Source organism: Hyaena hyaena, unplaced genomic scaffold (genome assembly GCF_003009895.1).
Source record: "Hyaena hyaena isolate Hyena2069 unplaced genomic scaffold, ASM300989v1 scaffold_1042, whole genome shotgun sequence".
Lineage (NCBI taxonomy): Eukaryota > Metazoa > Chordata > Mammalia > Carnivora > Hyaenidae > Hyaena > Hyaena hyaena.
This window is the reverse complement of record NW_024081668.1, coordinates 80,204-97,823: the sequence shown is the minus strand read 5'-3', so window position 1 is coordinate 97,823 and position 17,620 is coordinate 80,204. Positions and strand designations below refer to the sequence as shown.

Genomic DNA, 17,620 nt, shown 5'->3' with positions numbered 1-17,620 from the left:
CATGGCACTTTCATTAATGTGAGGCACAATATATATTACTAACACCATTATCATAAAAACCCTTATTGGCATTGGTTATCCTCAGAATTATATTAAGACTCTTTTAGCACAACAAATATTTATTCTTCATTCCTACCACATTACTAATATAGGGTGCAGATCAGCAGTTGGTGTCTGTTCCACCTCTACTTGGGACTCTATTATCATTAGGGTAGGAGAAAAGGTATGCAGTGAATCTCACACTACCTCTTGAATATCCACCTACTGCACTGGCCAAGTAAATTAATAAGTACAATAATTTCAATAAAATTTCCTGAACACTACATCTATTCGAAGCAGTAAGCTGAGATCATTAAAAATATTAAATCTATTCTTAAAATCATTCCCACGCAAAAAATTTCCACAAGTGAACTCTTCAAACATACAAGGAGGTAACTCTTCCTGTGAAAAATGGAAAACAAATTTTAGGTCCGTTTATGCTACCAGCTTATCTTTAATTCCGAAACATGACGATCAGGTTTAATAAAGAAAATTAATTTCACCTATGAACATGAATATAATAATCCTTAGTAAAGTATTAGCAAAATGAATCTGATATAAACAAAGGTAATATAACTTGTATTTTTTCAGGTATGTAAGGCTGGTTTAATATTCAAAAATTAATTTATGTAATTAACCATGTTTACATACTGATAGATGTAGTAAAACGTTTGATAAAATTCACACCAATTCATTAAAAAACTTGTAAACTATTAACAACATAGAATCTTAAACCAGGAAATGTTTAATCTGATAAAGAGTATTTTTACAAATACCTAAAATAAATTTTGTGCTCACTGTTGAATATTAAAAACTTTCACCTTGACAATGGTAAATATGTAAGAACACTGGGCATTACCACTTTAATTCAGCACTGTTTTCAAGGGTCAGATGGTGTAATAAGGCAGGGAAAAGAAATAAAATGGAAGAAGAACTGGAAAGGAAAAAATGAAATACTCACTATTCACAAATGACACAATATCTGTATATGGGAAATTGAAAGGAATCTGCAAAAAGTCAAATCACTAAATGAGTTTACCACAATCACTGAAACAAAGTCAATATTTTATTTTAAAATCAATGGTGGACTCCCAGATCTGAGACATGATGGAATAAATGTACCTTTCTGTGTTCCTTCTACTAAGATATTTTTTTTTAAAAAATAACTAAATTGCTAAACTTTTAGCTAGACTAAGAAGGATTCAAAATAAGAAATGGAAGCAAAGATGTTACAATACATGCCACAGAAATACAAAGAATCATGAAAGATTATTAACAATTATACACCAACCCACTCCTTAGAAGAAATGAGTAAATTACTAGAAGCATACAGCCTACCAAGATTGAGTCATGAAGTCTGGCACTAGGTGGTGTTACCAGCAAATTCTACCAAACACTAAAAAAAAGTGACATCAATTCTTAAAATTGTCCAAAGGAAAAAAAATGCACAGGAAGGAATAATTCCACCTTATTTTACAAGGCCAGAATTACCTTGCTACCATAGCTAAATAAGTACATTATAATAAGAGTATAGGCAAATATCCATGAGGAACATGTATGCAAAAATTATCACCAAAACATTAACAAACCCAATTTAACTCCACATTAAAAGTATCATATACCATAAGAAGCAGGATTTATCCCTGGGATGTAATGTTCCAACATATGGAAATCAACAAATATGATACATCATTTATACAAAATGATAGATAAAAATCATATGATCATCTCCATAGATGCAGAAAGAGCATTTGACAAAATACCTTTTCATGATTAAAAAAATAATAAAAACCTCAAATAGGTATAGAAGGAACAAATCTCAACATAATAAAGGCTATATATGGCAAGCCCACAATTAACATCACTCTCAGAGGTGAAAGGTTAAAAGCTTATTATCTAAGATCAGTAACAAGGCAAGAGTGCCCACTCTCACCACTCCTATTCAACACAGTACTGGAAGACCTAGCCAGAGCAACTAGTAAGAACAAGAAATAAAAAGCATCTAAATCAGGAAAGAAAAAGTAAAATTGTCTATGTTTGCAAGTGATATCATCTTAGATACAAATCAAATTCAGAAATGGATACAAAAGGATACAAAATCAACACAGATAAATCAGTTGCATTTCTATACACTAACAACCAAACATCTAAAAAAGAAATAAAGAAAATAATCCCATTCACAATAGCATAAAAAGTAATACATTACTTAAGAATAAATTTGATCAAGCAGGTTAAAGACTGGTACACTGAAAACTAAAAGACTGTATGAGGAGATTTAGAGGTAAGAGGGCGGAGAAGTGGGGAGCTCCGTAAATTTCACTCGCCCCCATCACTCAAACAGAGAAGGCCTGAAGCCAGAGGAACCCTTACAGAATCCAGGAGTTTGAGAAGAAAAGGAAACAGAGGCTGCTGAGAAAACCTTAAAGCGTGAGTACAAACTGGAGAACAAAAAAAAAAAACGGGCAGGGACCAGAGACATGGAGGGAGGGGAGGGATCCCTCTTTGCAGGGAGCTGTGGGAGTCTAGGGGAAAAAATAAAGTGGCTGAAACTGCTCAAGACATTGTCCCTGTCGCTGGAGAAAAGAAAAGCCTCAGCTCGGAACACAGAGGGATCCAGTTTCCTGCTATCCAGTTGACCCCAGGAGGGACACACTGGTCTCAGGTGACCCCGGGAGAAACTGCTCCTCACTCACCAGCTCAACCTGGAGGGGATGTGATGGTGCCTCTAGCCACGCCTTTGTGCTTCTGGCTTGGCTGGCTCGCCAGGGGAGAGGCGAGGGGCTTGAAACTGCTCTAAGACACTCGCCTATGAGTTTATATTTTGGACGATATCTATGGGACGCATGGTCTAAGATCTGGGAACGAGGCCTGGCTTGGGATACAGAGCACAGCCCACCTTGGCTACACCCACGGCAAAGGGAGATCGGAACGAAAAGACCTCTTAGTCTGGTCATTTCATTCCCAATATTGCTTCCTCCCTGTCCTGTCATTTCTCTTTTTATATGCTCTTCCATCAGCACTGCATACACGCACTTTTTATTTGAGCCTGGGAATTCTGGTTCTATGCTTTTAGACTGTCCTTTGCTTTGGGGGATTTCTTTTCTTCTTTTTTATTTTTTATGTATTTTTATTTACGTTATTTGTCTTCCTTCTTTCCTCTTTCATTTCTGTCCCTTTTTTTTTTCTTTTTCCCTTTTGGTTTGCTCCTTTGTTGGATTTGTCTGTGCATTTGTGTCCTTTTGTTCCCTGTGTGTTTGTCTGTTTGTTTTATTTTCCAGGGCTACCTCAAGAAAAAAGCCAAAGTACACAAGGTGGAGAGTCCCAAATACCACTACGAGTAGGGAAATAAAATAGTCAAGGTCTCAACAAGAGAGACCAAGAGACACCATTCAAAGAACACTTCCTGAATGGACAGGCCCTGGATAGTCAAAGAGCCTTCTTTGGTACAGCAGCACTCACAGGTGCACAGTACATAACAAGCTTTTAAAACTAAAGGAGACAGAAATCTAACCAAAATGATTAAACAGAAGAAACCTCCAGGGAAAAATGACAGCTAAAGAACTACCCAAAACAGAATAAGCAACATAACTGAACAAGAATTTAGAACAATAGTCATGAAATTAATCGCTGGGCTTGAAAAAGGCATGGAAGACATCAGAGAAACTATTCCTACAAAGACTATGTAGCTTAAAAATAGTAGTGGTGAATGAAAAAAATGCTATAAATGAGATGCATAATAAAATGGAGGCGTCCAATGCACGGATTGAAGAGGCAGAAAGGAGAATAAGTGATTTAGAAGACACAATTATAGAAAAAGAGGAAGCTGAGAGAGAGATAAACTGATCCAGGAACACGATAGCAGAATTCCAGAACTGAGTGATACAGTCAAATGGAACAATATCTATATCATAGGAATTCCAAAAGAGGAAGAGTGAGGGAAAGGCACTGAAGGAGTCCTTGAACAAATTATAGCTGAGAATTTCCCCAAACTGGGGAAGGAAACAGACATTGAAATCCAAGAGGCACAGAGAACTCCCTTCAGACATAACTTGAATTGATCTTCTGCACAACGTATCATAGTGAAATTGACAAAATATAAGGACAAGGAGAGAATTCTGAAAGCAGCCAGGGATAAAAGGGCCATAAAGGGAAACCTATTACAGTGGTGACAAACTATCTACTGAAACTTGGCAGGCTATCTTGGAATTGCAGTCTATCTTCAATGTGATGAACAGAAAAAAATATGCAGTTAAGAATCCTCTATCCAGCAAGCCTGGATAGAAGGAGAGATAAAAGTCTTCCCAAATAAACAAAAATTGAAAGAATTCATCACCACTAAGCCATCCTTACAAGAAATCCTCAGGGCGATGCTATAAGGGAAATGTTGCAAGGAACGCAAGGTACCAGAGACACCACCACAAGCATGAATCCCACAAAGGACAAAGTGACTCTAAACCTATATTTTTCAATAACAACACTGAATGTAAATGGACTGCATGCCCCAATCAAAAGACATAGGGTAACAGAATGGATAAAACAACAACAACAACAACAAAATCCGTCTATTTGCTGTCTACAAGAAACTCATTTTAGACGGGAGGACACCTTCAGAGTGAAAGTAAGGGGATGGAGAAACATCTATCATGCCACTGGAAGTCAAAAGAAAGCTGGAGTAGCTATACTTATATCAGACAAACTGGACTTTAAAGTAAAGACAGCAACAAGGGATAAAGAAGGGCACTGTATAATAATTACAGGGTCCATCCACCAGGAAGAGCTAACAATTATAAATGCTGACACACCGAATACGGGAGCACCTAAATACATAAAACAATCACAAACAGAAACAATCTTATGGATAAGAATGTGCTAATAGTAGGGGACTTTAATACTCCACTTATAGCAATGGATAAATCAACTAGACAAAAAAACCACTAAAGAAACAATGGATGTGAATGGCACATTGGACCAGATGATTTTGACAGATAATTTAGAAGTCTACATCCTGAGGACATGGAATTCACTTTCTTCTCAAGTGAGCATGGCACATTCTCCAAGATAGATCACATACTAGCACGTAAAGCAGCCCTCAATAAATAGAAAAGAATTGAGATCATCCCATGCACACTTTCAGATCACAATGCTATGAAACTTGAAATCAATCACAGGAAGAAGTCTGGAAAACCTCCAAAAACATGGAGGTTAAAGAACACCCTACTGAAGAATGAATGGGCCAATCAGGCAACCAGAGAAGAAATTAAAAAAATATATGGAAACAAATGAAAATGAAAATACAACAATCCAAACTCTATGGGATGAAGCAAAGGCAGTCCTAAAGGGAAAGTACATTGCACTCCAGGACTATTTCAAGAAATTAGAAAAAGTGCAAGTACAAAATCTAACAGCTCACCTAAAGGAACTAGAGGCAGAGAAACAGGAGCACGGGAAACCAGTAGGAGAAGAGAAATAATAAAAATCAGGGCAGAAATAAACAATATAGAAACCAAAGAAACAGATGAACAGATCAATGAAACCAAGAGTTGGTTTTTTGAAAAAATAAACAAAATTGACAAAATCTAGCCAGGCTTTGCAAAAAAGAAATGAGAGAGCACTCTAATAGACTAAATCATGAATGAAAATGGACTTATTACCACCAATCCCACAGAAATACAAGCAATTATCAGAGAATACTATGAAAAATTATATGCCAACAAACTGGACAACTTAGAAGAAATGGACAAATTCCTAAACACACATTCACTACTAAGTTTCACATGGGAAGAGATAGAAAATCTGAACAGACCCATAACTAGTGAAGAAATTGAATCAGCTATCAAAAATCTCCCAACAAATAAGAGCCCTGGCCCAGATGGCTTTCCTAGGGAATTCTTCCAGACATTTAAAACAGAATTGATACCCATTCTTCTCAAGCTATTCCAAAAAATGGAAATTGAAGGAAAACTTCTGGACTCATTTTATGAAGCCAGCATCACTCTGATTCCCAAGCCAGACAGAGACCCAGCAAAAAAAGAGAACTATAGGCCAATATCCTTGACAAATACAGATGCAAAAATCCTCAACAAGATACTTGCAAATTGAATTCAACAGCACATAAAAAGAACTATCCACCATGATCAAGTGGGATTCAATCCTGGGTTACAGGGCTGGTTCAGGATTCGCAATCAATGTGATACATCACATCAACAAAAGAAAAGATAAAAACCATATCATCCTGTCGATAGATGCAGAAAGAGCATTTGACAAAATACAGCATCCCTTCTTAATGAAGACCGTTGAGAAACTCAGGATAGAAGGAACTTACCTAAACATCATAAAAGCCATCTATAAGAAGCCCTCAGCTAACATCATCCTTAATGGGAAAAAACTGAGAGATTTCCCCTGAGATCAGGAACAAAACAGGGACGTCCACTCTCACCACTGTTGTTTACCATAGTGCTGGAAGTCTGAGCATCAGCAATCAGACAACAAAAGGAAATAAAAGGCATCAGAATTGGCAAAGTAGTAATCAAATTTTCAGTTTTTGCAAATGACATAACTACATATAAAATGTAACAGACTCCACCAGAAGCCTCCTAGAACGGATCCAGCAAAGTGCCAGGGTACAAAATCAACGTACAGAAATTGGTTGCATTTTTATACACCAACAATGAAGCAACAGAAAGAGAAATCAAGAAACTGATCCCATTCACAATTGCACAAAAAAACCATAAAATACCTAGGAATAAACCTAACCAAAGATATAGGAGATCTGTATGATGTAAACTGTAGAAAACTTATGAAGGAAATTGATGAAGTCACAAAGAAATGGAAAAACATTCCATGCTCATGGATAGGAAAAATAATTATTGTTAAAATGACATCATAACCAAAGCAATCTACATATTCAATGCCATCCCAATCAAAATTGCCCCATCATTCTTCTCAAATCTAGAGCAAACTATCCTAAAATTTTTATGGAACCACAAAAGCCCACCAAGTAGCCAAAGTAACATTGAAGAAGAAAACCAAAACGGAGGCCTCACCATCTGAGAGTTTACCTTCTACTATAAAGCTGTAATCATCAAGACTGTATGGTACTGGCACAAAAACAGACACATAGACTAATGGAACAGAATAGACAACTCGGAATTGGACCCACAAATGTATGGCCAACTAATCTTTGACAAAGCAGGAAAGAGTATCCAATGGAAGAAAGACAGCCTCTTTAACAGATGGTGATGGGAGAACTGGGCAGCAACATGCAGAAGAATGAAACTAGATCATTTTTTCACACCATACACAAAAATAAACTCAAAATGGATAAAGGACTTGAATGTGAGACAGGAAACCATAAAAATCCTAGAGGAGAAAGCAGGAAACAACCTCTTTGACCTCTACCACAGCAACTTCTTACTTGACACATCCCCAAAGGCAAGGGAATCAAGAGCAAAAATGAACTATTCGGATGTCAAGATAAAAAGCTTCTGCACAGTAAAGGAAACAATCAATAGAACTAAGAGGCAACCGATGGAATGGGAAAAGATAGCTGCAAATGACATATCAGATAAATAGCTAGTATCCAAAATCGACAAGGAAGTCACCAAACTCCACACCCAAAAAACAAATAATCCAGTGAAGAAATGGCACAAGATATGAACAGACACTTCTCTAAAGAAGATATCCAGATGGCAAACAGACACATGAAAAGATACTCAGCATCCCCCCTCATCAGGGAAATACAAATAAAAACTGGAATTTAAATAAAAACATGTAAAAAAATAAAATAAATATATGGCTCCTTGTGCACTGACAATGACACCTTCTCTGCCAAAGCCCACAGATTGGGGAAAACTGGTGACTTTACTTACTCAAGTTTCATTAACATGGCAACTAGCCATGCTTATCCAGTCCAAACACCTAAATTCCAGTGATTTCTGTGCCTAAAGTGAGGATGCAGGGTCCACATCTATCGTCATGGATCTGACCAAAGCAAGAAGGAGAGCTAAGCAGAGACTGGGAATGAGACAAAGGCCATGGATACTTCTAAAAATTCATAAAGACCTGTGGGATCTACCATCTACTTCATCATTTACTATAGGACTGGTTCTGTGTTAAGCATGCTGTGTGTGTGTATAGTGTAACACGACAAATACAGTATCCTCAGGAATCAGAAAAATTGAGGTAGTAAGGGAAGCCTTTCCTAATCATCAGGACTGGATTCAGTTTCCCTCTCCTGTACTCTCAGACATCGTGTTTATCTCTATCATAGCTCTCACCTGACAGTGTATTTTGTGATGATATGCTTGCTTTTATTCCACCAAACTGGGAATATGTGTTCTTAAATACTCTATATCCACCCCTAGCTCCATTCTTGGAATCTAAAATAGAGCAGGTGCTTGACAAACACGTGCAAATAGTTAGATACACCTTGAGGGTAAAAAACGGCCATGTGTAAAGTCTACAAAGTCAATAATCAGTATTACACCAATAAAAACTAAGGAAATTAATCCTAAAGCAGATTTGCTAGCAAGTTCTCCCCGCCGCCCCCATGTTACAGGCACTCTAGAAGCACTTCAGAAGCTGAAATGTCTACGACGTGATTCTTGTCCCAAAAGAAAGTTGTCTCAGTTGAAGTGGAAGGCAGTGAAAGACTAGCCCTTTCTCCGAGTCTCATTCTCAGGAACTCTCTGGAAAGCCCTCAATGTTGGCATTTTAATCAGGACTTGGTGTAAAATAATACCAATCACCCCCTCCCTGGGACAACCACAACAACATAGTTTCCTCATCAGTTTTGGGACCCGACTGACCACACTGCTGTCTGACCCACACCCTGACAGGGCTGCCCGAGGTTAGGTCAAAGTTCAGGCCTACGACGTAATAATTCCCTGTTTGTAGATACTGTGAACTCATCATCACAATGCAGGCCCCCGACTACATGGCCGGGAGGAAGGAGGGCCGTACCAGAGGCCGATCCAGAAAACAGTCCTTACGGTGGACCGTTATGTGGGGCCCATCAAGGACGCGCATGGCGGGAACGTCACGCGAAGAGGGGGCACTGCAAGAGGGGAGCGCGCGGGGCATCGCTTCCACGCCAGCCAGTTCTTCTCCCCGCCCAGCACCGCCTCTACACCTGCTTGCTGACGGTCCACCTACCTGGCTGAGATCCAGCGTCCTCAACAAGCGGCTGCTGACATCTAAGGATCCTCAACAGGAGGCAGGCCATGCCTTGGAGGAGTCCCCGCTGGCCGGCACCCCCACGCGTCGGGAAGGCCCATCTGCCCTCACGGAGTCCACGCCCACCTGAGGTCTCACGGAGGCAGCCAGGCTTCCCCCCAGTGTGTGTTCGACCAGCGGCCAGTCCTGCCCGAAGGCCCCGTGGACGCCACCGGCCGCCCCAGCCAGCTGGTGCCGGACACGTGCAAGGACGGAGGTCCGCAGGAAGGCAAGGCAGCGGACACCGCGTCCTGACCACACTGTGGCCGCCCTCCTGGCAGCCCCGCGGCCCTGACCTAAACTCACTGCTGCGCCTGAGCGCTGCCCACCTGAGGCTCCACCACAGCCAGGAGCCTTCACATTCTCAGCACACCTGGGAATGCTCCGCCTGACAGGTGTGTGGGTCCTGTCCGCGGGGGTAACTCAACATTAACACCTGATGCTGTTTCTTTTGATTTTAGAGGCAACAGAAATGCCCAGGCAGCTGGGACTTATTTGGCTGGAGGGCGGGGGCAGGGGCCAGGGCAACCAAAACTTTGTCCCATTTCTTCTGAGGGAAACAAATATTCCCTCAAAATTTTGCATAAAGGCATTAGAGAAAATAATGAAATAGATTCCCATAGAAACGATATTCACTTATAACAGGATTTAACGTATAAGACACAACATTTTTTCCTCCATTTTACTTAATGTATTTTAGCAGGTTTATAAATATAACTTTTATCCTTCAGATTTTAAGGCTTCTTTTGATCTCTAAAAATTTAAGAGAGGAATAAGGTGTCATCTTCCTGAAAGCTATTTTGTATCCACTCTTTGCTTAAATTGAAAATATTTGGCATATAATATCCCATTAGTTTCAAGTGTACATCAGTGATTCAAATTTTTGTACATTATGAAAAGGTTCCCCACAAGAACTCTAGTTGCTATCTCTCAACATACAAAGTTATTGTGATATTATTGACTATGTTTCCTATGCTGTACATCACATTCCACATCCCTGAGACTTATTGATATTATAACTGGAAGTTTTTATCTCTTAATTCCCTTAATCTATTTTGCCCACCCCCCATTCTGTTATCTATTAAGTTTGTTTTTCTTTTGTTTTTTAGATTCCACGTATAAGTGTAATCATATGATTCTGTCTTTCACTTCTATAACACCCTCTAGGTCTATCCATTTTGTTCTAAAATGTAACATTTTGTTATTTTTAATGGGTCAAAATTATTCCATTATATATAAAACACACACACACACCCCACTTCTTCAACTTCATCCATTCATCTATCCTTGGACACTTAAGTGGCTTCCATATCTTGGCTATTGTAAATAATTTTGCCATGAACATAGGAATGCATATATCCCTTTGGAACTTTTAAGTTCTTTAAATGTTCATATATATGGGTGTAACTCATCATAAATTTTGAATATGTCCAAAGTCTATAAAATCAAAACACAGTATTTTTGCAGGAGTAAGCAAGGAGACTGTTGAGAAATTTTTCCTAAGGCAGCTGTTTTCAGTCTGTGTCCTTTAACGTTTATGCAAATATGTGAGACTACAGTCATGAGAAGACTTGGAGCATGTTTTTTCTGACTGATAACATTATATAAAATTATTGGAAGATTTATCCAGTTACTCAAATAATTCGATCATTACCCAATTCTCTCCTGTGGGTTCAGAATCAACATATAAAAGAATTGCTCTCTGACCATTAATTTAGTTAATATAAAATCTACCTCTTGCTTATGGTTCTCTTTTCAGGATCCAAACACTTTTAAAAACTCAGCATAAGATCTGAATCCGTGGTATTCAAATACACTTCCTAATAAATGACTCCCCAAAGGATAGAATCAACTCAATAAGATAGAGTGTAGTTGCCGTGTTTATTTAAAATATGTGGGTAAAAAATTTATTAATTTTCTAATTCAATGCATATTAAATAGTAATTCAATACCTTAATTTACACCATGAAATACTGAGCTATAAAATACTGATTTTTCCCATCTGAAAATTAACTTCTGTTATTGAATTTCACTGGCATACATTCACTTTTTCAATAAAAAGATCAAGCATAATACATATTTACAAGAGAAGTATACTTTTTAAATCCATAGGATCTCAAAATAGTGCCTTTTTTCTCCTTTCAGTCTTTCAAAACCAGGAGAAAGATTCATAGGGCTATTTATACTCAGGCTAGTTTGCTTGTGCTAAATGTCTCATGTCTTGAATGCCTCTGAACTGACAGCTCTCACTGTATTGGACTATGAGTAGAAAATTAAAATTCACTTTATATAAATGTTTTAGACAAAATTAACTAATAAGAGAAGTCTGGTTAAAAAAAAGTGCTAAGTGCATTCCAAAGAGAATGTGTGGGGTTGAATGTCTATTTATGTGTATGTGTGTATAGAGTTAGTTATTGTTATATTACATTATATGTTTATGCTAGTGTTATATTATAATGCAGTTATATCATGAATTTTTTATAATAGAAAATGAATTATATAATAAAATTATAACAAATATAATATAAATCCTACATTACAAGGTAATAATATTATAAAGTTATATTTGAATATAAAATTTTATTTAAATATGACATTATATAGAATATAATTATATATATAATTTTTGTTGAAATCAATCATTTCTCTGTAACATAATTAATACAAATTATATCAATAAGCCATCAGAATGAAAGACTCATAGAACATTTTATTCTTGGATTAGTTTCCTTATGCTGAATGTCCCATGTTTTAAATGACTCTGAACTGACACCTCTTGCTGTGTTGGGCTACGATTAAGAAAATGAAATTCATTTTTATATAAATATTTTAGACAAAATAAACTAGTAAGAGAAATCTGATTTTAAAAAGAGAGAAAGAAAATTGTCAAGTGTCTTACAAAGTGAGTGTGTGGGACTGTGTATGTACATGTATGTATATAGATTTATATCATTATATGATCATACCAATATAATCACATTACATACATTATATACATTATAATACAATTATAGTTATATATTATGTTTATAATATAAACTTATGTAATAAATTATATAATTAATATAATATGTTAATCTTATAAATAAGTGATATAAAATCTTAATATAAAATTATATAGAATAAAACTATATATAGGATTTTTCTTGAATTCATCTATCTCTCTGTAATATAAACAATACAAATTCTATCAATAAACCATCAGAATGAAATCTTTGAGCAGAATCATATTAAATAAGTGCTTTCTCCTGAATGAATAAGAACATGTAGCTCCATGAAAAGCTGGAATTCAGTGAGAAGTCACAGGTTGGTTACGTAGCTTCTTCCTAGCTGTTTTCACCTCTTTATTTTTCAATGTGTAGATAAAGGGATTCAAGAGTGGAGTAAAAAAATACAGACAGGAGCTTGGCCACAGAGAACTGACTGAAAGGCCACAGACAAATGAAAAAGCAGGGCACAAAGAAGAGCAGGACTACCATGATATGTGCAGAGCAGGTAGAATACAATGGATACTGCACCAGCAGCATGCTTGTCAGAAAGTGATGAGGATAACAGTGCAGGAGACCAGGAGGAGCCCAAAACAGCTCAGGGAGATCAACCCACCGTCTGAGATCCTGAGTATGCCCAAGACATAGGTGTCCATGCAGGCAGGCTTGATCACAAGAGGAAGGTCACAAAAGAAGCTGTCCACCTCACTGGGTCCACAACAAGGTAAATTCACAGTAAAGACTACTTGACTGATGGGCTGCACAAATCCAATGACCCATGAACTGAGCACCAGATCCATGTAGGTCTGCCAGCTCATCATGGTCAGATACATATATATCTGTATATATATATATATACAAAGGAATATACAAAGGAATGCATATAGCCACATATCTATCATAGGTCTTGGAAACCAGAAGTACCATCTCAGCCCCACCAATAAAGTGCAAGAAGATTTGAGCCATACATCCTCCAAAGGAGATGAGATTTCAATCACTAAGGAAGTCCCTGATCATCTTGGGGGTGGCAAATGAGGCTAGCCATATGTCCAAGAAGGATAGATTTCCCAGCAGGACATACATAGGGGAGGAGTGCAAGTGGGGATCAGAAATTACGGTGACCACAATAATGAGGCTGCCCAGCACAGTGGCCACACAGGTCCCAGAGAAAAACATAAGGAAAAAATGTTGGAGATGCTATGAAGTGCAGAGTCCATACAACACAAATTCTGACACTAAGGAATAATCTTGCAGTACCATTATCTCAAGTTTCAGATTTTGTTCTTAATTTATATAAAGAAACGAGATGGATATGAAAAGACCTGTTAACTAACACGCACATGAAAGTGATCAACTAGATTTATATCTGAATATAATAAAATACAATACAAAGAAAATTAAAACCAAGCCCAACAATAGAGTTTAATTTTCTCCCATATTAAAGCTGCGTGGAATCTTTTTTTTTTAACCCAGTTTATTAACATAAAAATGTACCTACATACCAAAATTCACCCATTTTAAGTAGAAAACAATAATTTTTAAACAAATTTATGGAGTTATACAGCCATCCCCACAATGCTTGTTTTTAAGTCTTAACAATCCAGATTCCTACTAGGACTTCTTATAGTAGTTGGATTATCTTCTCCTTCTGTATTTGTTTGCTCATTCACAAGCTCACTCATTCAGACCATACCTAAGTAACACTGACAGTTTCCCATTCTCACTTAATTCTGTTATTAAAGCAATCAGTATAAAGGGAAATAAATCAATTAACCTAAGGTTCATACAGTTCCCCTGATCCCAAATTTTATTACTGCTCTTGTCATCCTTTTAATCCATTTTGTGGATTTAATGTGCATGAACTGACTATTTTTGATGGGGTTTTAGAATGACTTCAATGAAACATATTTTCCAAGACTTTTCAACAAGGAACAGAGCATAAAACTTATGCAATGTTTTTTTTTTTTTTTGTGAGTAGCTTTCACAAGCTACACAATATACATAAGTGACTGATAAATTCAGCTTTCGATTTAGAATAATGGGAGCATGTATCAGGGCCAATGGCACATGCAAAAAAAGATTGTCAATTCTAACCCAGAGGTCAACTTTAGGCAAAAACATTATTTGAGGCCAAATAATACCCCCTCCACTACTTTGTAGTAGTTTGTATGAAATATTTAACAGTAAGTATAGATTATATTAGTATGAGATTGTTGGGGAATTGAGACACTGTAGGGTTTTCATATAGAGGAGCTTTAATAGTGATGACACATCACTAAAATAATAGTATTTAAGTAATTTTCTCTCAACAGTATATGGTTCCAAAATTCTTTTTAGAGGTTTTGCTAAGAACAAATGTAACATTTGCATTCATTTGTCACATAATGAGATTTTTTTATTTATTAAACCATTTGTTCAGAAAACATTTAATTCCTACTGTGTGACAAATTTTTCTAGGCACTGTGATAGAGTGGTGTTTTAGTTTTGGGTAATCTCAAACAATTTCAAGATTTTAGCTTGGGATAATTTCTATTGGACATTTTTGCTCTACCACACTGTATATCTGTGCTGAGTTTTCTCTGAAGGCACATATTCAGGAGAGTAAATAAAAAATATTTTTAGTAATTAAAATGAACCTTAAAGCCCAAGGGAAATGGCAAATGGGCTGCCTTAGTGGGTACTGAGCCCCCATTGCAATGGTGAATTCCTTTTCTCTAGTATTTCAGAGTTGAAATGCATCCCAGATGTTACTTTGACCAACAATAGAAACTTCCCATTAACCTCTGCTTGAAGCCACCAAGAACAGGGTTTTGAACAGCTTTGTGATTAAATGTGAGATTTGTAGAACACCTCTGCTACTGATTTCCTGTGTGGTGTCTGGAAATTGTTCAACCTCTTTGACTCATCTTCAGCGTGCCAGATGCTAGTCTTGGCAGTGGGGACATAGGTGAGGACCTGGGGACCAGTACCCAGTTGATGATCTGTGTTGTAACTGCTTGCAGACTTTCTGGCAGAGTTGAAGCACATAGGGGCTGAGAAGATGGTGAGCAGAGACTGACCACTTAGACGAGGTGACAGATTGCAGAGTTCACTGCAGCTGCTGGAAGTGGATGGTCAGAGAGGCATACTCCTCTGGGGAAGTGGAAGCAGGTTCCTGAGGAGGCTTCCAGCCTTGGTGCTCTTCTCTGTTCTGGGCCTCCTTCACATGCTACCACTGGCCTCTAGGCAGAACCATGAGTCTTCCCATGAAGGGCTGATCCAGAAGGGTGCCCCCCAGGATCCCAAGGAGAGATCTTAAAAATCTCTCCAGGGGCTGGCTGGTGGCCAAAATGGCACCAGCACCTGAATGGGATGTGTGTTGCATGGAGCAAAGGAGGTATGTTGAGCCTCAGTGGCACATCCATCCACACAGGCTTCACTTTCTACCACTGTTCCTCACAGGGACTTTTTTTTTTAATGTTTTTTATTTATTTCTAGGAGAGAGAGAGAGACAGCGTGAGCAGGGGAGGGTCAGAGAGAGAGGGAGTCACAGACTCTGAAACAGGCTCCAGGCTCTGAGCTGGGAGTCAGCACAGAGACTGACGCGGGGCTCGAACCCACGAACCACTAGATCATGACCTAAGCGAAAGTCGGACGCTTAACCAACTAAGCCACCCGGGCGCCCCTCACAGGGACTTTCTAAGCACCACTGTGTGGGGGAGAGAAATGGTTTAGTAGTTGTGTATGTGTGTATTTAACTTCACTAAATAATGCCAAATTTCTCTGCAACCTGATTTACCCTTTTACTAATACTGCATGAGAAGCACTCTATTTCCATGTTCTTGTCACCAATTTGCATCATCCAACATTCTATTTTTACATTAATTTGATGGTGTAAGTTTGTATTTTACCTTTAATTTTTTTCTCATACAAAATGTAAGTGTTGTTTGTTGTATTAATTTCCTAGGGCTACCGTACGAAATTACCAAAAACATTATGGTTTAAAACAAGAGAAATTTATTCTTTCACAGTTTTCAAGAAATGTTTCTTGGTTTTGGCTGTATAACTCCAATCTCTGTCTACCTGTGTCTTCATGTAGCATTTTCTCTGGGTATCTGTATGTCCTTTTCTGTCTCTTACGTGCACTCTCACTGAATTTAGGGACCACCCTCAACCAGTCTGATCTCATGAAGATCCTTATCTTAATTTCATCTGAAAATATCCTCTTTACAAGGAAGGTCACATTCTGAAGTTCCATGAGGACATTAATTTAGGGGGATACTATTATACACACAATGAGGCTGGAGACTTGGTTCCAGGGCCAGTTTTGAAATCATAGCAGAGCTATCATTTCATTATGTGTACTGTTAATTTAACTCCATGCTCTGTTTTGTTCCCTACTTAATTGTGGTTTATGCACCAATTAATGTCATGCATGTTTGGTCATTAAATTTGACCTTTTGATACCTATTCTCTGTTTACCCACTGATATAGAAATTGAATGAGGACCAGTCAGTAACATTTGTCTTAACATACATGAATATGCCAGGTCCTAAATAGTCCAGAAGCATGTTTACCTCCAGATTCTTTCAAGCACCTCTCTCCCCAAGTTCCCTGTCCGCATCAAGGTTTCAAGAAAACTGTTACCCTGCTCCTATGTATAAAGACTGTCCCAGGCTCAACAGTGAAGGTCAGCTTTAGGGACAATCCCTTGCCTTCTCATTGGGCTGTCTTTATGGAAAAAAAGGTCTCTCTGCTTCAGAACTGGTGTCTCAGGAGACGTGTTGAGTAAGAAGTTACTGCAGCCAAGGTCAAAGAGATTTTTGCCTAATTTCTCCTTGAAGATTTTGATGGCTTCCTGTCTTACAGTTAGGTTTTTCATCCATTTTGAGTTTATTTTTGTGTGTGGTGTAAAAAAAAGTGGCCCAGTCTCATTTTTCTGCATGTCACTGTCCAGTTTTCCCAGAACCACTTGCTGAAGAGACCGTCTTTATTCCACTGGATATTCTTTCCTGCTTTGTCAATGATTAGTTGGCCATACGTTTGTGGGTCCATTTCTGTATTCTCTATTGTGGTCCATTAATCTATGTGTCTCTATTCTCTATTATGGCCCATTAATGAATGTATGTGTCTATTTTTGTGGCAGTACCATACTGTCTTGATGATTACAGCTTTGTAATACAGCTTAAAGTCCAGGATTGTGATGCCTCCATCTTTGGTTTTCCTTTTCAAGTTTGCTTTGGCTATTTGGGGTCTTTTCTGGTTCCATACAAATTTTAGAATGGTTTGTTCTAGCTCTGTGAAGAATGCTGGTGTTATTTTCATAGGTACTGCATGTCTCTGGAGGCAAGGGAAACAAAAGCAAAAATGAACTGAATGTGACTGCTGGTACAGGGGAGAGA

At 38.0% G+C, this 17,620-nt stretch overlaps 1 pseudogene; it reads right to left on the bottom strand.

The window, feature by feature from the left end:
• Nucleotides 1-12,541: 12,541 nt before the first annotated feature.
• The window catches only part of LOC120223717, a 31,548-nt pseudogene continuing 26,469 nt past the window's right edge, over nucleotides 12,542-17,620 (bottom strand).